Source organism: Leptodactylus fuscus, chromosome 1 (assembly GCF_031893055.1).
Source record: "Leptodactylus fuscus isolate aLepFus1 chromosome 1, aLepFus1.hap2, whole genome shotgun sequence".
Taxonomy (NCBI): domain Eukaryota; kingdom Metazoa; phylum Chordata; class Amphibia; order Anura; family Leptodactylidae; genus Leptodactylus; species Leptodactylus fuscus.
In genome coordinates, this window is record NC_134265.1 from 217,257,145 (window position 1) to 217,281,989 (window position 24,845).

The following is a 24,845-nucleotide window of genomic DNA, read 5'->3' on the forward strand; positions in this document are numbered from 1 at the left end:
ATAGTAGCAATAGTAATCATTGTCAGTGGTTGTATAGTGTCAAACCACAGATCTGTCCAAAATGAGGTTTTTTTTTAAATTGACTAGCAATGTTGTTTGCTATATATGAGAAAAACCATGTGATCTGTTAACTAATCTGTTGCGTGGTTTTGCAATTATGTGATAACTCTGTATCTAAACATTATGTTGGTTTATTATATGTGATGAAATTGCATGGTCTTTAACGAAAATGTTGTTGTGTAAAACATTGTAAATACAGAACTATTTTTTATTGAACGATATTGGCAAGCTGGACTTGCACAAAATATTTTGTATACTTGGATGCATGGTACAGAAAATATTTATAAAGTAAGCCGAACTGTGAACGGATGTAAAAAAAAAAAAAAAAAAACCTTTATTAGCCGTAAATGGATAACTTGACAATAAATAAATAACTCTGAGCTCTTGATTCTTTTGTCCAATTTGAATTTACAAAAAGCAAAAAATTGTGAATGCAATAACTGATAATGATCGTATGATGGTTTCACTTGTTCCGTAACCAATATGCGGAATGGACTAAGTAAATGTGTGAACAAGCTAAAAGTAGCATGTGCTGCCTATAAATAACACCTTTTCCTACTCAAAGTAAAATAATATTCTTTAGCTAAGATTAAAAATATCTTTAATTTTTCTTCCCTGGAAAAATTGTTGAACTTAGGGAGCATTCGCATGGAGGAAAACGATGTGGAATTTCTGTGCTGAAAAAAAAAAAAGCCCCTTTCAATGGGATGTTTTTTGTTTTTGTTTTGTTTTTCCCCCACTAGCGGAATTTTTCGCTAGCGGAAACAAACACTTCCTTCAGGCGGATTCCGCCTGTAAAAACCAACGCTTTCAATGGGAGGCGGAAATTCCGCGTGGCATTTTCCAGTCCATATTCACCATGTACGTATTGCCTCAATCTAGTGAAATAACTTATAGAAAGACATATTTTACCCCATTTTAGATGATTTAAAGTGTACTTATCTTTATTTTGTTCTTTTGGTTTGAAAACGGCTCACATTTGGCAGAAAAGAAACCCCACCCAGATCCCCCACCGGCTTTTTATGTAGAAGGCGACACAGGCGATACATACTAATGTAAGTAGTGCCTAAGTTAACGTTTTTTTCCCCCAACTTCCAAAATGGCAGTTTAGCTAGAGGAGGAGTCCCCTCCCTCAGGGACAAGAAATTTAAATAGATCCCTCCCTGAACCACCTCCAGTCGTTTCCTTTCCCTTACAGGTGAAGACACCATCTACTTACCTGCTGCATGTATCTGTGGAGTCCCCGGGTAGGCGGTACGCTTCCGGGAGGACTGTGTGAGGCATCCGGCTCACCAGGCTGTTGAGTGGCCTTTTGCCGGTGCATGAGGTTGTAAATCCACCAGTGGCGGTATTCCACCCGGGCTTCCCCTGGCTGCATGCTGCTGCTGTTAGCTGGTCCAGACGTCTCTTACCTCGCTGCTGTCCACTGGAGCCTTGGACAGGAACAAGAAACACAGAATCCTTCTCTTCTCGCCAGCCGGCATATGGAGCGCGCACTGGCTGCAGCGCAAAGGTATGAGGTTGGGGGTGTGGCCTAGCCAGCTTCTGGTGGTGCCAAAATTCAAATCCTGTACTGTTTAAAAGTTGCAGTTTGATGCTTCTTTGCTGCCGCCTTGGTGCATACAGTTGCTTAAAGAAGCTCCCTAAGGATCAGTGTGAGGTCTGATGGATTCAAAGCTTCTAGCCCGGCTAAGGAAACGGTCGACACTGTCTACTTCTAAAAGATGCACTCTTTGTAAAATAATCTCTACCGAGTCTTCAAAAAAAGCCGCTTTGTCTCCAGTGTACTGAGAAATTAGTGGCGGAGGAATCGCCATCCCTGTTGGATAATATTAAGGCTATCATTAAAGGGGTATTCCCATGTACATAATTATTTTTAAATTTGTAGATAACTAAAAGTTAAACATTTTTGAAAATATAAGTAATTAAACATTTTGCTAAGTTTTAAAGATTTTCTCTAAATATCTTGTGGTCACAGTCTGTTGTCTTGATCGGTTGTCAGTGGATACGACCATGAATGTAGGAACTTTCTAGGGTCAGAAAATCCGCTGTGATTTCCTTATTGTGGCCGAATTATCTTCTTATACATGTAGTGTCCCTGCCTGATAACCCAGCTACAATAAGAAAATCATAACTGGGCTCCTGACAAATCCCGGACCATAGAAAGTTTCTGTAATTAGTGGTTGTAACCATTGGCAACCGATCAAGATAAGACTGTCACCACTAAGAAAGTTAGAGAAAATCTTTAAAACTTTGCAGAATTTTTAATTACTTATATTTGCAAAAAAATTTAACTTTTAATTATCTACAAATATAGATATGACTATGTACATGGGAATACCCCTTTAAGGATGAGGTCCACTCGACCATTGAACAGAGATTACCACAGGTCGCAGGGCCTTCCACAACCTTTCCATCCACTTCTTATGCTCCTCAGGCGTCACTGGCTCTTATGCCGTCGGATATTGTAGGGGAAGTGGAAGACTCTGATTCCTCTCTGGATGATTCTGGGAAACCATGCTGCTCTATTGAAGACTCCCAGCCCTTAGTAAAAGCTGTTCGGGCCACAATGGGCCTAGATGAAGTTAAAGAACCCCTCTGTATTCAGGATCAGATGTTTCAGGGGTTAGGCCACAAGAAGTTTTCCGGTTCATCAGAACATTAAAGATCTTATCTCTGAGTGGAAGGATCTAGAAAAGATGAAACAAAAAAAGTCTATACATCGAGCTGATCTCAGTAATTGTTGAGTGGCTGTGCCAGATGGTACCAGGTACGGATGGCAGCAGTTCTTAAAACACCCAATCTGAGAGATATGATTGATACTCAGACCAATAGAATCTCCTTTGAGACAAAGGTGAACCTGGAAAAAGAAACTGCACTTGACCTGTAAAGCTCAAATGACCTGTACGACTACGTAGTTATTGATCCTCTGCCATCGCCTGGAACTTGCTTGCTACTGCATCCTCTTCTGCTTCTGATCCTCCTATAGCCTCTGCATGTGCTCAGGACACAGTAAAGCCATCTGGGAACCATAAGTACTTCTTGTCCTTGACAAGATAGACAGGAGGATTAACAAGAACCCTGTTATGGGCATGGTCCAATCGTGCGCTCTATTGTATATCACTTGAAAAAGGGGGCATTAACCCTGAAACGCTAGAACAAGCGTCGTGTGTGTCAAAAACTTGTCTTCAAGAAAAGATTTTTTCATTTGAGCTTTACAGGTCAAGTGCAGTTTCTTTTTCCGGGTTCACCTTTATCTCAAAGGAGATCCTATTGGTCTGAGTATCAGGCTCTAGAAAAGAGGGATCTAAAAAAATCTCCTATAATCCTTAAGAGAAAATTATCTCTTTTCATTAAGATTCCAAAGTTTAGGATAATACTCAGACATTTTTGCCACCAGGGCATCCACACTCTAAGAAATATGCTCTACCCTTTGAGGACCTAGGCCTCGTTAAGGATGCGATTGATAAAAAATCTGAAAGCTTGCTTAAAAAAAACAGGTATTCGACCACTGCCATTCTCAGACCTAGTGTGGTAGCTGGTGTACAGGTGTACAGCCAGGTCCTTGGAGGTGTGGTTGGACAAACTGGCTAACCACATTTCTGAGGGAACCTCGAGAGAAGAGCTCTTGGATTCAATTCCTCTATTAAAAGAAAAAGCTGTAGAATCTCTCTCTGACGCTTCAGCGGACATTGTAAAGCTCTTAGCCAGAACTGCCGCCCTGGATCCTGGAATGGGGATTCTGCCTCCAAGAATAGACTTTGTTCTATCCCGTATGAGGGGGATCGTTTATTTGGCTTGGGGTTAGACAATATTTTGGAAAAGGCCTCTGATAGGAAGAAGGTGTTCCCTATTGAGAGTAGGCAGTCTAACCAACGTAGTTCCTTTCGCACTAACAGAAGGTTTAACTTCCAGGACAAGAAGAGAGCCTCAGGAGATAGATTCCAGCAATGTAGAGGTAGGGGGTTTCTCTTTAACCCCTCTTCCTCTGACAAAAAAATCTTCCAACTAGCAGTTCTGTTGGTCCTGTGGGGGGAAGATTTTAAATTCTTTTGTAATTATTGGCAGAGTATGGGGGTAGCACCTTTGGTGTTTGATACTTTGTCCCAGGGTCTTGTGTTAGAGTTTTTCCTTAAAGCCGGATAGATTTTTGTTAATTAAATCCTCCTCCCCCTCTGAACAGGCTGCTTTTGAGGGAGAGATTTTTCTTCTCCTCCAGAAACAAGTTATTGTCCAGGTTCCGGTAGAAGAGCAGGGGAAAGGGTTTTACTCCCCTATCATCTTAATCAAAAAGCCCAATGGGTCTTATAGGGCCATTATTAATTTAAAGTCTTTATATAGATTTATTGCATATAAAAAAATTAAGATGGAGACTTACATCCACTGTAAATCTGCTGTTTCATGGATGCTGGATGGCGTCTATTGATCTCACTGATGCATATTACTGTTTTCTTATCCATCAGGCTTACCAAAAGTATTTAAGAATTGCTATTCGTATTGGGTCCATCATCCATTATTATCAGTTTCAGGCTATGCCGTTTGGTTTATCCTCTGCCCCCAGGGTATTTACTAAAGTTGTCTGATGTAGCTAGTTACTTCCATTCCAGTGGGATTCAGCTGATCCCTTATCTGGACGTCCACCTGCAGGTAGGGCCCTCTGAAGCCCAGTTGCTTGCCAATACTAATTTAGTCCATGACACTTTGCAGAGACTGAGTTGGGTTATTAATCTCCAGAAATCAGATCTCTCTCCTTCTCGGTCTCCAATTTTCTAACGTTTCCAATTGGACTTCAACCTAATGATGTCCTTTCTCCCACAGGAGAAACAGTTGTCCTTAATTTCCTAGATGAGGACATTCCAACAGGCTATAAGTAAGGGGCTGTAATAAGCTCCGAAAAGCGTCAGCCAGGCGCTATCTCTTTTGTTTCTGTCATCATGGGCTATTTGCATTGAACTTTACATGGATTGTGCGGTGTCCTAAGGATTTTACAATAAAAGTTAAGTTTTATATATGGTATTGATGCTGGATGTAATGAGGCTGTTAGGTTTCCTAACCTCTACCGGTCCTGCAGTAAGAAGGGCACAGGCAGCTTCAGAATTTCCTGCTTTCTGTCTGAGACAGGCAACAGTCCTCTCTGCACAAAAAGGTGAAAATTCCAGACATATAAAGAACTCCCTAAATTGGTGGAAAGTGTCCACAAATCTACAGCAAGGAGTCCCGTGGCGGCATCTTCATCAAGTTATAGTTACCACCGACGCAAGTTTGCTTTGTTGGGGAGGCCATACATCCTCCTCCACCGTCCAGGGGATCTGGGACTCCAGGCTAAAGAACAGTTCTTCCAACGTGAGAGAGCTCACAGCTGTGTGGGAGTCAATCCAGGCCCTTCAGGGAGAATTGAGGGGAAGGCATGTCAAGATCTTATTGGACAATACTACAGTGGTAGCTTATTTAAACAAGCACGGGGAGACAAGGTCCTCAAGCTTGTCCAATGTCTCAGCAAGGATCTTCGAATGGGCAGAAACCAATCTGTTATCTATCATGGCAACTTACCTTCAGGGCAGAGAGAACCTGGTAGCGGACTTCCTCAGCAGGGAGATGCTAAGGGAATCAGAGTGGAGCCTAGACTCGGAAGTCTTTCACTTACTGGTAGACAGATGAGGTCTACCTATGTTGGACCTGTTTGCCACCAAAGAGAACACCAAGGTTCAAAAGTTCTTTTCTCTAAATCATTGTAACAGTCCGTATGCAGTAGATGCCTTCTCCCAGACCTGGAACTCCGGCCTCCTGTATGCCTTTCCTCCTTTTTCATTCCTGCCGAGGGTCTTAGGCTAAGACCCCACGGGCCGTATCCACAGCACTAAAGCGCTGCAGGAAGAACTGCTGCGTGAATGCATTGCGGTTCTATCCGCAGAGCTTTTAAGACAGAGTTCAGAGTTTTCCTCTGCGGACTTTCTCTTAACATTATATCTACGGGAAAGCTGCCGGCGTTTCCGTAGATATAATTGATATGCTGCGGTTTGCATAGCCGCAATGGCTTTGCAAATTGCAGTGTGTCCGTGCTGCAATCTTTTCCGCAAAGTGGAGATGGGATTTGCATGAATCCCATCCACTTTGCCTGCACTGTACAACGCTGCTATTTTTTCCGCTGCAGGCAAATCGCGGCATTTCCCGTCTGTGGGGCCACAGCCTTAAAGATCAGGGAAGAAAGGGCCAATGTGATCTTAATAGCTCCCAGGTGGCCCAGAAGGTCTTGGTTTCACCTTACTACAGACTATCCAAGGGGGAATGTCTGCCACTTCCTCTCAAGAAGGGCCTGCTAATGCAGGGTCCAGTGAAACATCCCTCTCTACATCAACTTCAGATAACAGCTTGGAGATTGAGAGGAGTTTATTAAGATCCAGGGGATTTTCAGATCCAGTTATTACCACGCTGTTGGCCTCCAGGAAGCCGAAAACCAACAGGATCTATCGAAGATCCTGGAACGCCTTACAAAAATTTTGTTAGTCTGTAAGGCTCCACATAGTCCGGTGTCTACGGCCTTGATTCTAGAGTTCCTTCAGAGGGAGTTGGATAAAGGGCTCAATCCAAGCACAATTAAGGTTCAGATTGCTGCTTTGAGTGCCTTTTTAGACTGTTGGCTAGGTGATATCCCTATCATTAAAAGGTTTGTGAAAGGATCCCTCAGAATTAAACCCCAGGTGCATTCCACTGTACCCCTTTTGGGATTTAAATGTAGTCCTCTCGGCCCTCTCCGATAGTCTCTTTGAGCCTCTAAATGAGATTCCATTTAATTTGTTAACCTTTTAAGATAGCCTTTTTGGTCGCTATTAGCACGGCTAGGAGAACGGGGGAGTTGCAGGCTTTCTCTTGTCAGCCTCCGTACCTCACGATGTTAGATAGGATTTTGTTAAAGCACCAACCCTCCTTCCTTCCCAAAGTATTTTCCAGGTTCCACTGTTCTCAGGAGATTGTTTTTACCATCTTTCTGTCAGAATCCTACATCTGAGAAGGAAGCTAAGTTTCACAACTTAGATGTCAGGCGCTGGCTTCTCTCCTATTTAGATAGATCAGCAGATTCCAGAAAGTCAGACCTCCTGTTTGTCCAGTTTCAAGAGAAGAATAAGGGCTTAGCAGCCAGCAAGGTCTCTATTGCAGGGTGGATTGTTTAGGCCATTTCTATGGCTTATGAAGCCAAGGACTTGGCCACCCCGGAGGATCTTAGGGCCCATTCTACTCATGCTATGGCCACCTCTTGGGCCGAGTGGGCACATGCTTCGGTTGAACAGATCTGCCATACAGGCACACTGCCACAGGCAGCCACCTGGTCTAATCCTGATACCTTTTTTAGACATTACAAACTAGATGTAGTCTTTTTTTTTTTTTTTTATGTTCAAGTGCACTTTCCTCCTTTACATACATATAGACAACTGGACAAAGGAAGCCAAAGACCTTTTTTTTTAAGCCTAAACAACCAGACATAGATCATGTTATTTTTTTTTCAAGAGCATTTTAATCCATAGACTAAGATCTGAGAGGATGAAAAAGTTATGAAATCACTCCCCAACACACAAAAACGTGTAGTAATTATATACCGGTAAATGCTGGTGTTTCACCGATGTTCTTTTGTAAGGGTTCATCCACACGGAGTTTTTATGGCAAGGAAAAAATCCACTTCAGAAATTATGAAATTTTTTTTTTTTCCTCCAGCACAGTGTATGGACCTTGAAAAAACACTAGTGGTTTTTCCACACGGTTTTTGCCAATTCCACATGGATTTTCAGTCTCCCATTGACTGCATTGGTTTTTGGAAGCTTTTTTTTTCCGCTAGCAGAACCCATAGAACTCGATGGGGAGGCGTTTTTTCCACGTGGATTCTAACACGGATTCAGCGCCAAAAATCCTCGCAAAAAAACTGTGTGAATGGACCTTTATGTTAGCACATGCCTTGATTTCTTGCTTTGGATTTCTGTTTTAGACCTGGCATCTGTTTGTATTTAGTCTGTCCTGATTTTAGTGTATATTCACACTAAATACATTTTGCACTCAATGAGCTCTGTATACGCAGCTGTGGGAGCCGCGATGTCAAAATCCACAGGGGACCAGAGTGGTTAGGGAAGATAGCCCAGTACTAAAGCGGTTAATCACCAATGAACACTTTTTACAGCAAAGGTATGGGAAATGGAAATATTTTAGTAAACCTAAAATTTGATGTTTTTGGTCTTTCCCTGGTCCTACACCAGATTTAACAAGTTTATCCTGCATACTTGAGGATCTGCAATATAAAAACAGAGGAGGATGTTGAAACTCAAGAACATCACTCCACCAATCTTTTTACTACATTCAGTATACATGGAAACAAATGGTAAATGTTTAACCTCCATTTTTGGTTGAGATTCTTGTAATAATTCTTCTTAATTATTCACTCTTTCCCTATGAGGTTTAACTACATGTTCAGGGAAACGACTTGCTAGAAATGTTCTACTCTACTCCATTTAGGTCTTCATCTAATTTATTACTTATTACTTAATTTATTACTAGTTATTCTCTTAACCCTCATCAATTGACTAATCGGGATACTTCTTGCCATTGACCTTGTGTGACTATTAAACAAAAGTAGATTACTCACATTAGGTTTAGTATAAACTTGTTTCCTAAGCTTCCTCTCTTTCATAACAATCTACACATCAATAAATTGCACCTCCTTCCTAGACTAAAGTAATTTTAAATGGATGGGTCAATATTGTTCAGGCTGGGTTAACCTCTGCAATTGGTGTCTCTGCAGGTAATCGGTTTTTGTGATCTGTCAAAAGATAGTAAAAACTGATTAAGGCTAAGACCTCATGTTGCAGAAACATAGCTTTTTTTGTTGAGTTTTTTTGTGTCAAAGTCAGGAATGGCTACAAAAGGAATGGGAAATATATAGGAAGCTCTTATACTGTACTTCTACCTTCTGCTCAATCCACTCCTAGCTTATGGCTCTGCAACAAAAAAAACAGAAGCGTTTCCGCAACATGGGGCCTTGGCCTAAAACAGGTTGTTTAAAAACCCATTGATTGCAATGGGAGTTTAAAACCATCTGTTGGTATGCCTTTAGAGCATTTCCGCAGTGTATCCGCTCTTTTTGGCGTAGACAAAAGTCAGACTTGCAGCACTTTTACTTTTTCCAAAAATAAGGAAACCCAACGGACAGCAACTTATTCATCTTAACTTTGAGGTGTGATGAAAGAAGGGAAGGGTCAAAGGTGATAATGCCATTTCCTCCTTGTGTAGGGTCAGATCTCCAGTTAAAATCAAAGTTTATTACAATCTCTAAGTCAGCCAGGCATGGGGAGGAGGGAATTATAACAGAAATTTAATCTTTACCTATGGAAGGTACCCAGATCTGCCGGATGGAGATCGGACAGCTCATTGTCAATCTTTCCAAGATAGGAGGGGGGTTGGGGATCTGGTAGGGAGTTCTGGCTAAGCACAAGTCATAAGAAACTATTTTACTATGCCACATTTGTGGAAATCCGCTATCAGAGCCGGATGTAGTCAATATTTCTCCACTAAGAGTCAAGTGTTTGATTCTATGAACGCATTACCTTTTTGAAGTGTATTTGCATGCGACTGTTTGAAAGGCAGGTGTATATGAGAGTGAGGTTTCCTCTGCGCCTGTCAAGTCAGTGGTGGTGGCGGCAACGTGTATTTGGGGTGCATGGCCTAGGTTAGGATGCGATTTAGACTCAATTTGCAGCCTGAGGGAAGGGTGCGTGCAAAATTAACTGGAGTGAGTTAACCTCTGACAGCCACATCACGTAATAGGACTGTCCGTATATGACACGAGTTATATGGAAGGTGGAAACAAATGTATTGCCAAAGAATGCCATTTGTGTCCAATTTGCATTGTTTTTTCCCTCTTCATTCTTCTCTGTGCAATCTCAGAATGAAGGGGGGGGGGGGGATCTGACTTTATTTATTTTTTTTATTTTCTTTTTAATGGATCTGCAAAGCCGCCATTTTGGATTAAACTTTACTTTTTTTTAAAGGAAGGGGGGTCATGTGACACATCAAACACATGGAGAATTGCACAAGAAAAACAATGGTGCTCAGTTTTAACGTAGCTTTATTCAATATCGAGTTATTGACATGTTTGTGACATGGAGCAATGACAGTAACCCACTAAAGGATGTACTTAAGTGCTGCCCGTTGTGTTGAAATGTCAACGCGATTCTCTTCTCCCACTCTTGATACACAGAGAGCAATACCGCAAAAGAAATGCTACCACAGGCCTCCTATATCCGTTGTTTCAGGTGCACCACATCCTGGATCTTCATAGAGTACACCATAGCCTTCAAATGGCCCCAGAGATAGAAGTCCAATGTGCCAGCTTCAGTTCACAGCAGGTCATAATAATCATACATAATCAACACATAATCATGTAGCAATTGCAGATACCCAGTGGAATTTAGGTTTCCATTGATGAAGTTGAATCCAAAATGACAGCTTTGCAAATGGCTGCCTTGGGCGTCACCCAGCCTCAAATGTTTCCCCCCATCCATGTTCTAATATTTTATCTGAGTGTATCCATACTTATGGCCCACCCTGGGTGTATTCATACTCATGGCCCACGGTATTTTGCAATGTATTGCAATGCATTAGCATTGTAATGCATTGCATTAGTGATCAAACACCCCGGGGTACAAGACCCCTAGGGAGCCTAACAAATGCGCAAAAAAAAAAGTTGAAAAATTAAAATTAAAAATACTAAAAGTTCAAATCACCCCCCTTTCCCTAGAACACATATAAAAGTACTTATATACTGTGAAACACATACATATTAGGTATCCCTGTGTCCGAAAACGCTCAGTCTACAAATCTATAAAATATTTTTCCTGCACGGTAAACGCCGTAGCGGGAAAAAAAGTCAAAAGTGCCAAACCAGTTTTTTTTTTGCCACTGATAAAAATTTTAATAAAAAGTGATCAAAGCAATAACTATTCCCCAAAATGGTAGAACTAAAAAGTACACCCGGCCCAGCAAAAAAGAAAATACATGAAAGTATTAAACTTGCGTGTGTCAGAATATGACGACTTTTAGAAAAAACATTTAACAGTTTTGGATTTTTGTTAATGGGTTAAAATGTAAATTAAAACCATATAAATTTGGTGTCCCTGGAATCATACCGAAACATAGAAACAGATGACCTCATTTTGGCTGCACAGTGAACGCCATAAAACCGAAGCCCGTAAGAAAGTCACAAAAATGCATTTTTTTTCATCAAATCCACCCCATTCTGATTTTTTTTTTTCCAGCTTCCCAGTACATTATACAGAACAATTAATGGTAGCATCATAAAGAAAAATTTATCTCGCAAAGATTAAGACCTCATATGACTCTGAGGGTGCATGCACACTACGTAACGCCGGGCGTGTATGAGAGCCGTACACGCCGGCGTTACAGCAGGGCTGCCGAACACTTCCCATTCACTTCAATGGGAGTGCTCGTAAACGCCGCTGTTACGAGCGCTCCCATTGAAGTGAATGGGAAGTGTTCGGCAGTCTGCCGTAATGCCGGCGTGTACGGCTCTCATACACGCCCGGCGTTACGTAGTGTGCATGCACCCTGAGAGTGGAAAAATAAAAAAGTTATGGGGTTTGAAAGTAGGGGAGTCAAACACGAAAATCGAAATATGCCGTCGGGGGGAAGGGGTTAAGGACACATGCAATTTTCATTTTTTCTTTTCCATTTTTCCATCCCCCATTCCAAGAGCCTTAACTTTTTCATTTTTCAACTCAATCACATGATGGCTTATTGTTTACGGGACAAATTGTACTTTGTAATGGCACCATTCAATATCCTGCATAATGTACTAGGAAGCTGGAAAAAAAATCAGAATGAGGTGCAATTGGAAAAAAAAATGCATTTGTGCCAATTTCACATGGGTTTAATATTTATGGTGTTGACTGAATGGTAAAAATGACATGTTACCTGTATTTTGTGGGTCAGAACAAACACTGAAATATCAAATGTATATAGTATTAGTAATTAGAGATGAGCGAACACTAAAATGTTCGAGGTTCGAAATTCGATTCGAACAGCCGCTCAATGTTCGTGTGTTCGAACGGGTTTCGAACCCCATTATAGTCTATGGGGAACAGATACTCGTTAAGGGGGAAACCCAAATCCGTGTCTGGAGGGTCACCAAGTCCACTATGACACCCCAGGAAATGATGCCAACACCTCTGGAATGACACTGGGACAGCAGGGGAAGCATGTCTGGGGGCATCTAACACACCAAAGACCCTCTATTACCCCAACATCACTGCCTAACAACTACACACTTTACACACTCAATACCACCTCTCTGACAGTAGGAAAACACCTTGAAACATGTGTATTTGGCACTTGCAGTGAGGAGAGCTTGTCACCAGCAGTGAATTTGGCCCTTGTAGTAAGTTGAGGTTGGCACCAACATTTGTTTTGAAAATCAGGGTGGATTGAGCCTCTAACCAGCAGAGTTTGGGCAAATTCATGGTGGAGGGAGCCTCTAAACACCCCAGTTTGGGCAAATTCATGGTGGAGGGAGCCTCTAAAAACCCCAGTTTGGACCAATTCATGGTGGAGGGAGCCTCTAACCAGCCCAGTGTGGGCAAATTCATGGTGGAGGGAGCCTCTAAAAAACCCAGTTTGGACCAATTCATGGTGGAGGGAGCCTCTAAACAGCCCAGTTTGGGCAAATTCATGGTGGAGGGAGCCTCTAACCAGCCCAGTTTGGACCAATTAATGGTGGAGGGAGCCTCTAAACAGCCAAGTTTGGACAAATTCATGGTGGAGGGAGCCTCTAACCAGCCCAGTTTGGACCAATTAATGGTGGAGGGAGCCTCTAAACAGCCAAGTTTGGACCAATTCATGGTGGAGGGAGCCTCTAAAAACCCCAGTTTGGACCAATTCATGGTGGAGGGAGCCTCTAACCAGCCCAGTTTGGGCAAATTCATGGTGGAGGGAGCCTCTAAACAGCCCAGTTTGGGCACATTCATGGTGGAGGGAGCCTCTAACCAGCCCAGTTTGGACCAATTAATGGTGGAGGGAGCCGCTAAACAGCCCAGTTTGGACCAATTCATGGTGGAGGGAGCCTCTAAAAACCCCAGTTTGGACCAATTCATGGTGGAGGGAGCCTCTAAAAAACCCAGTTTGGACCAATTCATGGTGGAGGGAGCCTCTAACCAGCCCAGTTTGGACCAATTAATGGTGGAGGGAGCCTCTAAACAGCCAAGTTTGGACCAATTCATGGTGGAGGGAGCCTCTAAAAACCCCAGTTTGGACCAATTCATGGTGGAGGGAGCCTCTAAACAGCCCAGTTTGGGCAAATTCATGGTGGAGGGAGCCTCTAACCAGCCCAGTTTGGACCAATTAATGGTGGAGGGAGCCTCTAAACAGCCAAGTTTGGACCAATTCATGGTGGAGGGAGCCTCTAACCAGCCCAGTTTGGACCAATTAATGGTGGAGGGAGCCTCTAAACAGCCAAGTTTTGGGAAATTCATGGTGGAGGGAGCCTCTAACCAGCCCAGTGTGGGCAAATTCATGGTGGAGGGAGCCTCTAAAAAACCCAGTTTGGACCAATTCATGGTGGAGGGAGCCTCTAACCAGCCCAGTGTGGGCAAATTCATGGTGGAGGGAGCCTCTAACCAGCCCAGTTTGGGCAAATTCATGGTGGAGGGAGCCTCTAAACAGCCCAGTTTGGGCAAATTCATGGTGGAGGGAGCCTCTAAACAGCCCAGTTTGGGCAAATTCATGGTGGAGGGAGCCTCTAACCAGCCCAGTTTGGACCAATTAATGGTGGAGGGAGCCTCTAACCAGCCCAGTTTGGGCAAATTCATGGTGGAGGGAGCCTCTAAACAGCCCAGTTTGGACCAATTCATGGTGGAGGGAGCCTCTAAAAAACCCAGTTTGGACCAATTCATGGTGGAGGGAGCCTCTAAACAGCCCAGTTTGGGCAAATTCATGGTGGAGGGAGCCTCTAACCAGCCCAGTTTGGACCAATTCATGGTGGAGGGAGCCTCTAACCAGCCCAGTTTGGGCAAATTCATGGTGGAGGGAGCCTCTAAACAGCCCAGTTTGGACCAATTCATGGTGGAGGGAGCCTCTAACCAGCCCAGTTTGGACCAATTAATGGTGGAGGGAGCCTCTAAACAGCCAAGTTTTGGGAAATTCATGGTGGAGGGAGCCTCTAACCAGCCCAGTGTGGGCAAATTCATGGTGGAGGGAGCCTCTAAAAAACCCAGTTTGGACCAATTCATGGTGGAGGGAGCCTCTAACCAGCCCAGTGTGGGCAAATTCATGGTGGAGGGAGCCTCTAAAAAACCCAGTTTGGACCAATTCATGGTGGAGGGAGCCTCTAAACAGCCCAGTTTGGGCAAATTCATGGTGGAGGGAGCCTCTAACCAGCCCAGTTTGGACCAATTAATGGTGGAGGGAGCCGCTAAACAGCCCAGTTTGGACCAATTCATGGTGGAGGGAGCCTCTAAAAACCCCAGTTTGGACCAATTCATGGTGGAGGGAGCCTCTAAAAAACCCAGTTTGGACCAATTCATGGTGGAGGGAGCCTCTAACCAGCCCAGTTTGGACCAATTAATGGTGGAGGGAGCCTCTAAACAGCCAAGTTTGGACCAATTCATGGTGGAGGGAGCCTCTAAAAACCCCAGTTTGGACCAATTCATGGTGGAGGGAGCCTCTAAACAGCCCAGTTTGGGCAAATTCATGGTGGAGGGAGCCTCTAACCAGCCCAGTTTGGACCAATTAATGGTGGAGGGAGCCTCTAAACAGCCAAGTTTGGACCAATTCATGGTGGAGGGAGCCTCTAACCAGCCCAGTTTGGACCAATTAATGGTGGAGGGAGCCTCTAAACAGCCAAGTTTTGGGAAATTCATGGTGGAGGGAGCCTCTAACCAGCCCAGTTTGGACCAATTCATGGTGCAGGGAGCCTCTAAACAGCCAAGTTTGGACCAATTCATGGTGGAGGGAGCCTCTAAAAACCCCAGTTTGGACCAATTCATGGTGGAGGGAGCCTCTAAACAGCCCAGTTTGGGCAAATTCATGGTGGAGGGAGCCTCTAACCAGCCCAGTTTGGACCAATTAATGGTGGAGGGAGCCTCTAAACAGCCAAGTTTGGACCAATTCATGGTGGAGGGAGCCTCTAACCAGCCCAGTTTGGACCAATTAATGGTGGAGGGAGCCTCTAAACAGCCAAGTTTTGGGAAATTCATGGTGGAGGGAGCCTCTAACCAGCCCAGTTTGGACCAATTCATGGTGGAGGGAGCCTCTAAACAGCTCAGTTTGGGCAAATTCATGGTGGAGGGAGCCTCTAAAAAACCCAGTTTGGACCAATTCATGGTGGAGGGAGCCTCTAACCAGCCCAGTTTGGACCAATTAATGGTGGAGGGAGCCGCTAAACAGCCCAGTTTGGACCAATTCATGGTGGAGGGAGCCTCTAAAAACCCCAGTTTGGACCAATTCATGGTGGAGGGAGCCTCTAAACAGCCCAGTTTGGGCAAATTCATGGTGGAGGGAGCCTCTAACCAGCAGAGTTGGTGGAAATCAGGGTGGAGGGAGCCTAGTATTAGCAGAATTGTGCAACGCTTATGGTGGATGAGTATGAGGATGCGGAGGAATTGGAGAGGTTGAGTACAGACATGGAGTTTCATGTTGGGGTGCTTTACACAGGTGGGCACAAAAATGACGGCTCTACCCAGTGGTGGTTCATTTTTATCAAAGTGAGCCGGTCGGCACTCTCAGCTGACAGACGGGTGCGCTTGTCAGTGATGATGCCACCGGCTGCACTGAACACCCTCTCAGATAGGACGCTGGCGGCAGGACAGGACAGCACCTCCAAGGCATATAGGGCAAGTTCAAGCCACAGGTCCAACTTCGACACCCAATACGTGTAGGGCGCAGAGGGGTCGGAGAGGACAGGGCTGTGGTCGGAAAGGTATTCCCGCAACATGCGCCTATACTTCTCACGCCTGGTGACACTAGGACCCTCCGTGGCGGCACTTTGGCGAGGGGGTGCCATCAAGGTGTCCCAGACCTTAGACAGTGTGCCCCTCATTTGTGTGGACCGGTGAGAACTTGGTTGCCTACTGGAGGAACTGCCCTCCCTGCCGCCAACGTCACATGCTGGAAACATATCCATCATATTCTGCACCAATTGCCTGTGGCAAGCATTGATGCGATTGGCCCTCCCCTCTACCGGAATAAAAGACGAGATGTTGTTTTTATACCGGGGGTCAAGGATAGCAAAGATCCAGTACTGGTTGTCCTCCATGATTTTGACAATACGCTTGTCGGTTGTAAAGCACCCCAACATGAACTCAGCCATGTCTGCCACAGTGTTAGTTGGCATGACTCCTCTGGCCCCACCGGAAAGTTCAATCTCCATTTCCTCCTCATCCTCCATGTCTACCCATCCGCGCTGCAACAATGGGACGATTCGAAGTTGCCCGGAAGCCTCCTGTATCACCATCACATCATCGGACAACTCTTCTTCCTCCTCCTCCTCCTCCTCCTCCTCCTCCATTAAACGCAGTGAAGCGGACAGATGTGTGGACCTACTCTCCAGCTGTGACGGATCGGATGCTATCCCTAACTCCTCTGTGTGATCTGAGTTATCCCTGATGTCAATCAGGGATTCTCTCAGAACACACAAGAGCGGGATTGTAAGGCTCACCATCGCATCCTCAGAGCTCACCCTCCTTGTGGACTCCTCAAAGACCCGTAGGATGTCACAAAGGTCTCTCATCCATGGCCACTCATGGATGTGAAACTGAGGCAGCTGACTTTGTGGCACCCTAGGGTTTTGTAGCTGGTATTCCATCAAAGGTCTCTGCTGCTCAACCACTCTATTCAACATCTGAAACGTTGAGTTCCAGCGTGTGGGGACGTCGCACAAAAGCCGGTGTTGTGGCACATGCAGGCGTTGCTGGAGAGATTTTAAGCTAGCAGCGGCTACTGTCGACTTGCGAAAGTGGGCGCACATGCGCCGCACTTTCACCAGTAGCTCTGGAACATTGGGGTAGCTCTTTAGGAAACGTTGCACCACTAGGTTGAAGACGTGGGCCAGGCATGGAACATGTTGGAGTCCGGCAAGCTCCAGAGCTGCTACCAGGTTCCGGCCGTTATCACAAACGACCATGCCTGGGCCCAGGTGCAGCGGCTCAAACCATATTGCCGTCTCATCGAGGAGGGCATCCCTCACCTCGGAGGCAGTGTGCTGTCTGTCCCCCAAGCTGATCAGCTTCAGCACAGCCTGCTGACGTCTACCAACGCCAGTGCTGCAACGTTTCCAACTCGTAGCTGGGGTCAATCTAACAGCGGAGGAGGAGGCGGTGGCGGAGGAGGAGGCGGTGGCGGAGGAGGAGGCGGTAGAGGAGGAGGAGGAGGGGGGTGTTCTTCTCGTGTCCCTGCCAGGAATGTTAGGCGGGGAGACGAGGTACACCGGGCCAGTTTGGGAAGCAGTCCCAGCCTCAACTACATTCACCCAGTGTGCCGTCAGTGAAATGTAGCGTCCCTGTCCGCATGCACTTGTCCACGCGTCGGTGGTCAAGTGGACCTTTGTGCAAAGCGCGGAACTAAGGGCCCGCCTGATGTTGAGTGACACGTGCTGGTGCAAGGCGGGGACGGCACACCGGGAGAAGTAGTGACGGCTAGGGACGGCATAGCGAGGTGCCGCAGTTGCCATCAGGTCCAGGAAGGCGGGAGTTTCAACAAGCCGGAACGCCAACATCTCCTGGGCCAGCAGTTTAGCGATGTTGGCGTTCAAGGCTTGCGCGTGTGGGTGGTTAGCAGTGTATTTCTGCCGCCGCTCCAATGTCTGAGAGATGGTGGGTTGTTGTAAAGAAACGCCTGATGGTGCCTTTGATGGTGCAGGAGAAGGAGATAAGACAGGACCAGGGGAGGATGAGGTAGAAGTCAACAAAGTGGCGGAGGCAGATGAAGTGGTGTCCTGGCTCGTCCTCTGGAGTGCATCGCCAGCACAGTCAGCAGTGGCAGTGGCAGAGGCAGAGGCAGTGGCAGAGGCAGTGGCAGTGGCGTGAACGGCAGGCGGCCTTTGTCCTGCCGTTGCTGCCTGCCACTGATTCCAGTGCTTGGATTCCAAATGACGGCGCATTGAAGTGGTGGACAGGTTGCTCTTCTCAGAGCCCCTAATCAATTTCGAGAGGCAAATTGTGCAGACAACACTATATCTGTCCTCGGCGCATTCCTTGAAAAAACTCCACACCTTCGAGAAACGTGCCCTCGAGGTGGGAGTTTTTCGGGGCTGGGTACGAACTGGAACATCTTGGGAGATTCCGGGTGTGGCCTGGCTTCGCCTAAGCTGCTGACCTCTGCCTCTGCCTCTAGCTACCCTTTTTGGTGCTGCACCTGCCTCAACATCCACACTACTTTCCCCGCTTGACATCCCCCCTGTCCAGGTCGGGTCAGTGTCCTCATCATCCACCACTTCCTCTTCCAACTCCTGTCTCATCTCCTCCTCCCGCACAATGCGCCGGTCAACTGGATGCCCTGACGGCAACTGCGTCACATCATCGTCGATGAGGGTGGGTTGCTGGTCATCCACCACCAAATCGAACGGAGATGGAGGAGACTCTAGTGTTTGAGCATCTGGACACAGATGCTCCTCTGTTAGGTTCGTGGAATCGTGACGTGGAGAGGCAGGTTGAGGGACAATGAAAGGAGCGGAGAACAGCTCTGGGGAGCAGGGACAGTTTGGGTTATTGTTCTGTAAAGCTTCGGAATTTTGGGAGGAAGGAAGACAAGACTGTTGGGTAATAGGAGGAGAGGAGGCAGAGTCTGACTGGCTGCTGGACAATGTGCTGTAAGCGTTCTCTGACAGCCATTGCAAGACCTGTTCCTGGTTCTCGGGCCTACTAAGGTTTGTACCCTGCAGTTTAGTTAATGTGGCAAGCAACCCTGGCACTGTGGAGTGGCGCAATGCTTGCTGCCCCACAGGAGTAGGCACGGGATGCCCTGTGGCTTCACTGCTACCTTGCTCCCCAGAACCATTCCCCCGACCTCGCCCACGGCCTCGTCCACGTCCCTTTCCGGGAGCCTTGCGCATTTTGAATTCCTAGTTAGAAATTGGCACTGTATCCAGTAGTAAAAATTGTGGGTGCACGTAACCCCAATATATTCTTTGAATTCCCAGTCAGACACTGGCACTATATGGCAGTAGCAAGAAATGAGGGTATTTATAACCCCAATATATTCTTTGAATTCCCAGTCAGACAATGGCACTGTATACCAGTAGTAAAAATTGTGGGTGCACGTAACCCCAATATATTCTTTGAATTCCCAGTCAGAAACTGGCACTATATGGCAGTAGCAAGAAATGAGGGTATTTATAACCCCAATATATTCTTTGAATTCCCAGTCAGACAATGGCACTGTATACTAGTAGTAAAAATTGTGGGTGCACGTAACCCCAATATATTCTTTGAATTCCCAGTCAGACACTGGCACTATATGGCAGTAGCAAGAAATGAGCGTATTTGTATTCCCAATATATTCTTTGAATTCCCAGTCAGACAATGGCACTGTATACCAGTAGTAAAAATTGTGGGTGCACGTAACCCCAATATATTCTTTGAATTACCAGTCAGAAACTGGCACTATATGGCAGTAGCAAGAAATGAGGGTATTTGTATTCCCAATATATTCTTTGAATTCCCAGTCAGACAATGGCACTGTATACCAGTAGTAAAAATTGTGGGTGCACGTAACCCCAATATATTCTTTGAATTCCCAGTCAGAAACTGGCACTGTATACCAGTAGTAAAAATTGTGGGTGCACGTAACCACAATATATTCTTTGAATTACCAGTCAGAAACTGGCACTATATGGCAGTAGCAAGAAATGAGGGTATTTATAACCCCAATATATTCTTTGAATTCCCAGTCAGACAATGGCACTGTATACCAGTAGTAAAAATTGTGGGTGCACGTAACCCCAATATATTCTTTGAATTCCCAGTCAGAAACTGGCACTATATGGCAGTAGCAAGAAATGAGGGTATTTATAACCCCAATATATTCTTTGAATTCCCAGTCAGACAATGGCACTGTATACCAGTAGTAAAAATTGTGGGTGCACGTAACCCCAATATATTCTTTGAATTCCCAGTCAGAAACTGGCACTGTATACCAGTAGTAAAAATTGTGGGTGCACGTAACCACAATATATTCTTTGAATTACCAGTCAGAAACTGGCACTATATGGCAGTAGCAAGAAATGAGGGTATTTGTATTCCCAATATATTCTTTGAATTCCCAGTCAGACAATGGCACTGTATACCAGTAGTAAAAATTGTGGGTGCACGTAACCACAATATATTCTTTGAATTACCAGTCAGAAACTGGCACTATATGGCAGTAGCAAGAAATGAGGGTATTTATAACCCCAATATATTCTTTGAATTCCCAGTCAGACAATGGCACTGTATACCAGTAGTAAAAATTGTGGGTGCACGTAACCCCAATATATTCTTTGAATTCCCAGTCAGAAACTGGCACTATATGGCAGTAGCAAGAAATGAGGGTATTTATAACCCCAATATATTCTTTGAATTCCCAGTCAGACAATGGCACTGTATACCAGTAGTAAAAATTGTGGGTGCACGTAACCACAATATATTCTTTGAATTCCCAGTCAGAAACTGGCACTATATGGCAGTAGCAAGAAATGAGGGTATTTATAACCCCAATATATTCTTTGAATTCCCAGTCAGACAATGGCACTGTATACCAGTAGTAAAAATTGTGGGTGCACGTAACCACAATATATTCTTTGAATTACCAGTCAGAAACTGGCACTATATGGCAGTAGCAAGAAATGAGGGTATTTATAACCCCAATATATTCTTTGAATTCCCAGTCAGACAATGGCACTGTATACCAGTAGTAAAAATTGTGGGTGCACGTAACCCCAATATATTCTTTGAATTCCGAGTCAGAAACTGGCACTATATGGCAGTAGCAAGAAATGAGGGTATTTATAACCCCAATATATTCTTTGAATTCCCAGTCAGACAATGGCACTGTATACCAGTAGTAAAAATTGTGGGTGCACGTAACCACAATATATTCTTTGAATTCCCAGTCAGACACTGGCACTATATGGCAGTAGCAAGAAATGAGGGTATTTGTATTCCCAATATATTCTTTGAATTCCCAGTCAGACAATGGCACTGTATACCAGTAGTAAAAATTGTGGGTGCACGTAACCCCAATATATTCTTTGAATTACCAGTCAGAAACTGGCACTATATGGCAGTAGCAAGAAATGAGGGTATTTGTATTCCCAATATATTCTTTGAATTCCCAGTCAGACAATGGCACTGTATACCAGTAGTAAAAATTGTGGGTGCACGTAACCACAATATATTCTTTGAATTCCCAGTCAGAAACTGGCACTATATGGCAGTAGCAAGAAATGAGGGTATTTGTATTCCCAATATATTCTTTGAATTCCCAGTCAGACAATGGCACTGTATACCAGTAGTAAAAATTGTGGGTGTATATAGCCCCAATTCTATTGCTAGGGGACTTGCAGGGTATTTCTGGGGTGAAGGTGGGGGGGCACACCGTTGGAACGGGTATCGGGGTATATATCGGGTATACGGGAATACACTGACAGTGTATTCCATTCAGGATCCTGGGAAAGCTGGGTTGCGGCGATTGAGCCCGTTAGTGCCACGTTACACTGACAAGCTTCTCCCTGGAATTTAGCTCTTATAAGAGCTGTTGGTTGTCTTCTCCTTCCTATCTAGCCTGTCCCTGCCTACCCAGAATCTAACCCCTAGCTAACTGGACGGAAACCTCCGTCCCCGGTGAATTGCAAGCTCAGAATGACGCGAAGCTGGGCGGCGCTGTTCTTTTAAATTAGAGGTCACATGTTTTCGGCAGCCAATGGGTTTTGCCTACTTTTTTCAACGTCACCGGTGTCGTAGTTCCTGTCCCACCTACCCTGCGCTGTTATTGGAGCAAAAAAGGCACCAGGGAAGGTGGGAGGGGAATCGAGTAATGGCGCACTTTACCACGCGGTGTTCGATTCGATTCGAACATGCCGAACAGCCTAATATCCGATCGAACATGAGTTCGATAGAACACTGTTCGCTCATCTCTATTAGTAATGTTTTGATACCTTCTTAAAAAATTTAAAATTTTGTAAAATAGAAAAAAAAATTGTCGCCATTTTATGATACCTGTAACTTTTTCATATTTAAAAGTATAGAGCTGGGTAAGACGTGTCTTTATGTGGGACAAGATGATGTTTTTACTGAAACCATTTGGGGAAAGATCTGATGGTTTGATCTCTTTTTATTCAGTTTTTTTTTTATAGGAGGCAAAGTATTGAAAAAAATGCTATTTGGCTACATTGACTTTTTTTGCAAGAAATATTTTAATAGTTTGAGCATTTTGGAGTGCGGGGATATCTAATGTGTTAGGGAAAGGAGGGTGATTTGAACATATATATATATATATATATATATATATATATATATATATATATATATATATATAGAGCTCAACGGAAAAATGGCCTAAGTCCAAAAATCAATATTGGGAGAAAAACGAAATTTAAAGTTTTAGCCTAAAGCAAACGGGCATTATTGTGGAATATATCTATCCAATGTAATCAGCTAATGAACACCGTTAATCCTAATCATAAATTGTATTATTTATTAAAAAAAATTGCAGCTTCATGTATAAATATTATTTATTTAATATTATTAATTAATTACTACTATTATTAAACGATGAAGAATAATAATTACCTGCCTCCCTTTTCGGCGCTAAATATGTGCAAAAGTCGATTTAGAGCCTTTTAAAACAATAAGACAAAGTTTTTACACTAATATAAACAACAGACCGGAAGTCACGATTTCAATGAAAAAATGACCAACGAGAGTGAAGTAAGTAAGTTTGTATTGGACTTAGGCCATTATTCCATTGAACGTAAATTCTTCTGCATTGAAATATATGGACTTAGGTCATTAATCCTAGGTACCTTGTAAACCCAATGCATAGAACGAGGTACAAAGAAGCTTTCTAGGTAATAATTTGAAATATGACAAAATGTGGACTTAGGCCATTTTTCTGTTGAGCTCTTCATATATATATATATATATATATATATATATATATATATATATATATATATATACTTTTAAAAACTTTTCTTTTTATCATCAGACCCCCTAGGGACCTTGAAACTTAGGGGGTCTGATTGCTCATACTATTCACTGCAATACCACTGCAGCTGCTGTCAAATTACAACTCCCAACCTGCTTCACTCACTTCTGTGGGAGTTTCAAGAACAGCAGAGCAAGTATGCATGCTGAGAGTTGTAGTTTTACAACAATGGAAGTGCCAAAGGTTGCTGCTCTATTGCCTACTGATTCTACCAGTGAAGTGCCCACTCGGATTTTGACCCCTGAGCTGCTTTTGAATATCACTTGTGTCTTCTGACCTCCCCTCATGGTTCAGTCCTGTACCGTTACGACAGTTTGCCTGTTCTGTAAGTCAATAGTGGGTTTTGTTTTTGTATCAGCTTGTAGTGTGTTTATTATTGGTACAGCTTTCTGTTGGTGACTATTCAGAATCTCAGATATGACTAAAGTCCATCTGGCCTAGCAACAGGCTCTGGTGAAGGCATCTGGTGTATGTCTTTGCTCGTAGTACTATGCTGATTTTAAATAGCCGATTCTACTGCTTGCTGTTATCAGCCAGCTCTTGCTTTTACATTGCCTTGCATCTCAACCCTGTGTTGTTCCTTCCTATTGCAAGATAGTCACCTGATCTGGATACCTTCTCAATCTGAATTTTTCTCTTAACAAGTCTGCTTGTTTGAAAAATGTAATACCAAAGAGCAGTTCCAAGTAGTCTAAGCACAAAGAAGTTTTGGCCTGGTACTGAAAACCACTATACTTCAGTACTTCTGGAAAAGTAAGTGCTTCAATATTAATAATTTCTATGAAGGACAACTCATGTCCATTTCCTCAAGGTGTTCCATAGTTTGGTTGATGATTTTGGCACATTTTTTAACTTCTAATATTTACTTTAGCTTTAGTAGCATTTTAATAGCATGTATCCAAGTTGCCTTTCCTTTGTTCAACTATTTAAAGTTTTATCATTGTTTTAATTGTTCTTTTATTATACCTTGCCTAGCACTTTGTTCACCTTCAATGTTTACTAGAGATGAGCGAACACTAAAATGTTCGAGGTTCGAAATTCGATTCGAACAGCCGCTCACTGTTCGAGTGTTCGAATGGGTTTCGAACCCCATTATAGTCTATGGGGAACATAAACTCGTTAAGGGGGAAACCCAAATTCGTGTCTGGAGGGTCACCAAGTCCACTATGACACCCCAGGAAATGATACCAACACCCTGGAATGACACTGGGACAGCAGGGGAAGCATGTCTGGGGGCATAAAAGTCACTTTATTTCATGGAAATCCCTGTCAGTTTGCGATTTTCGCAAGCTAACTTTTCCCCATAGAAATGCATTGGCCAGTGCTGATTGGCCAGAGTACGGAACTCGACCAATCAGCGCTGGCTCTGCTGGAGGAGGCGGAGTCTAAGATAGCTCCACACCAGTCTCCATTCAGGTCCGACCTTAGACTCCGCCTCCTCCGGCAGAGCCAGCGCTGATTGGCCGAAGGCTGGCCAATGCATTCCTATGCGAATGCAGACTTAGCAGTGCTGAGTCAGTTTTGCTCAACTACACATCTGATGCACACTCGGCACT

General features: G+C 44.2%; 1 protein-coding gene across 1 annotated transcript in view; it reads left to right on the plus strand.

Annotated features, from left to right (window-relative positions):
- ANKLE1 (ankyrin repeat and LEM domain containing 1) overlaps positions 1-24,845 on the plus strand; it is a 315,425-nt gene that overhangs the window by 33,407 nt on the left and 257,173 nt on the right. The gene's annotated exons all lie outside the window — the stretch shown is intronic.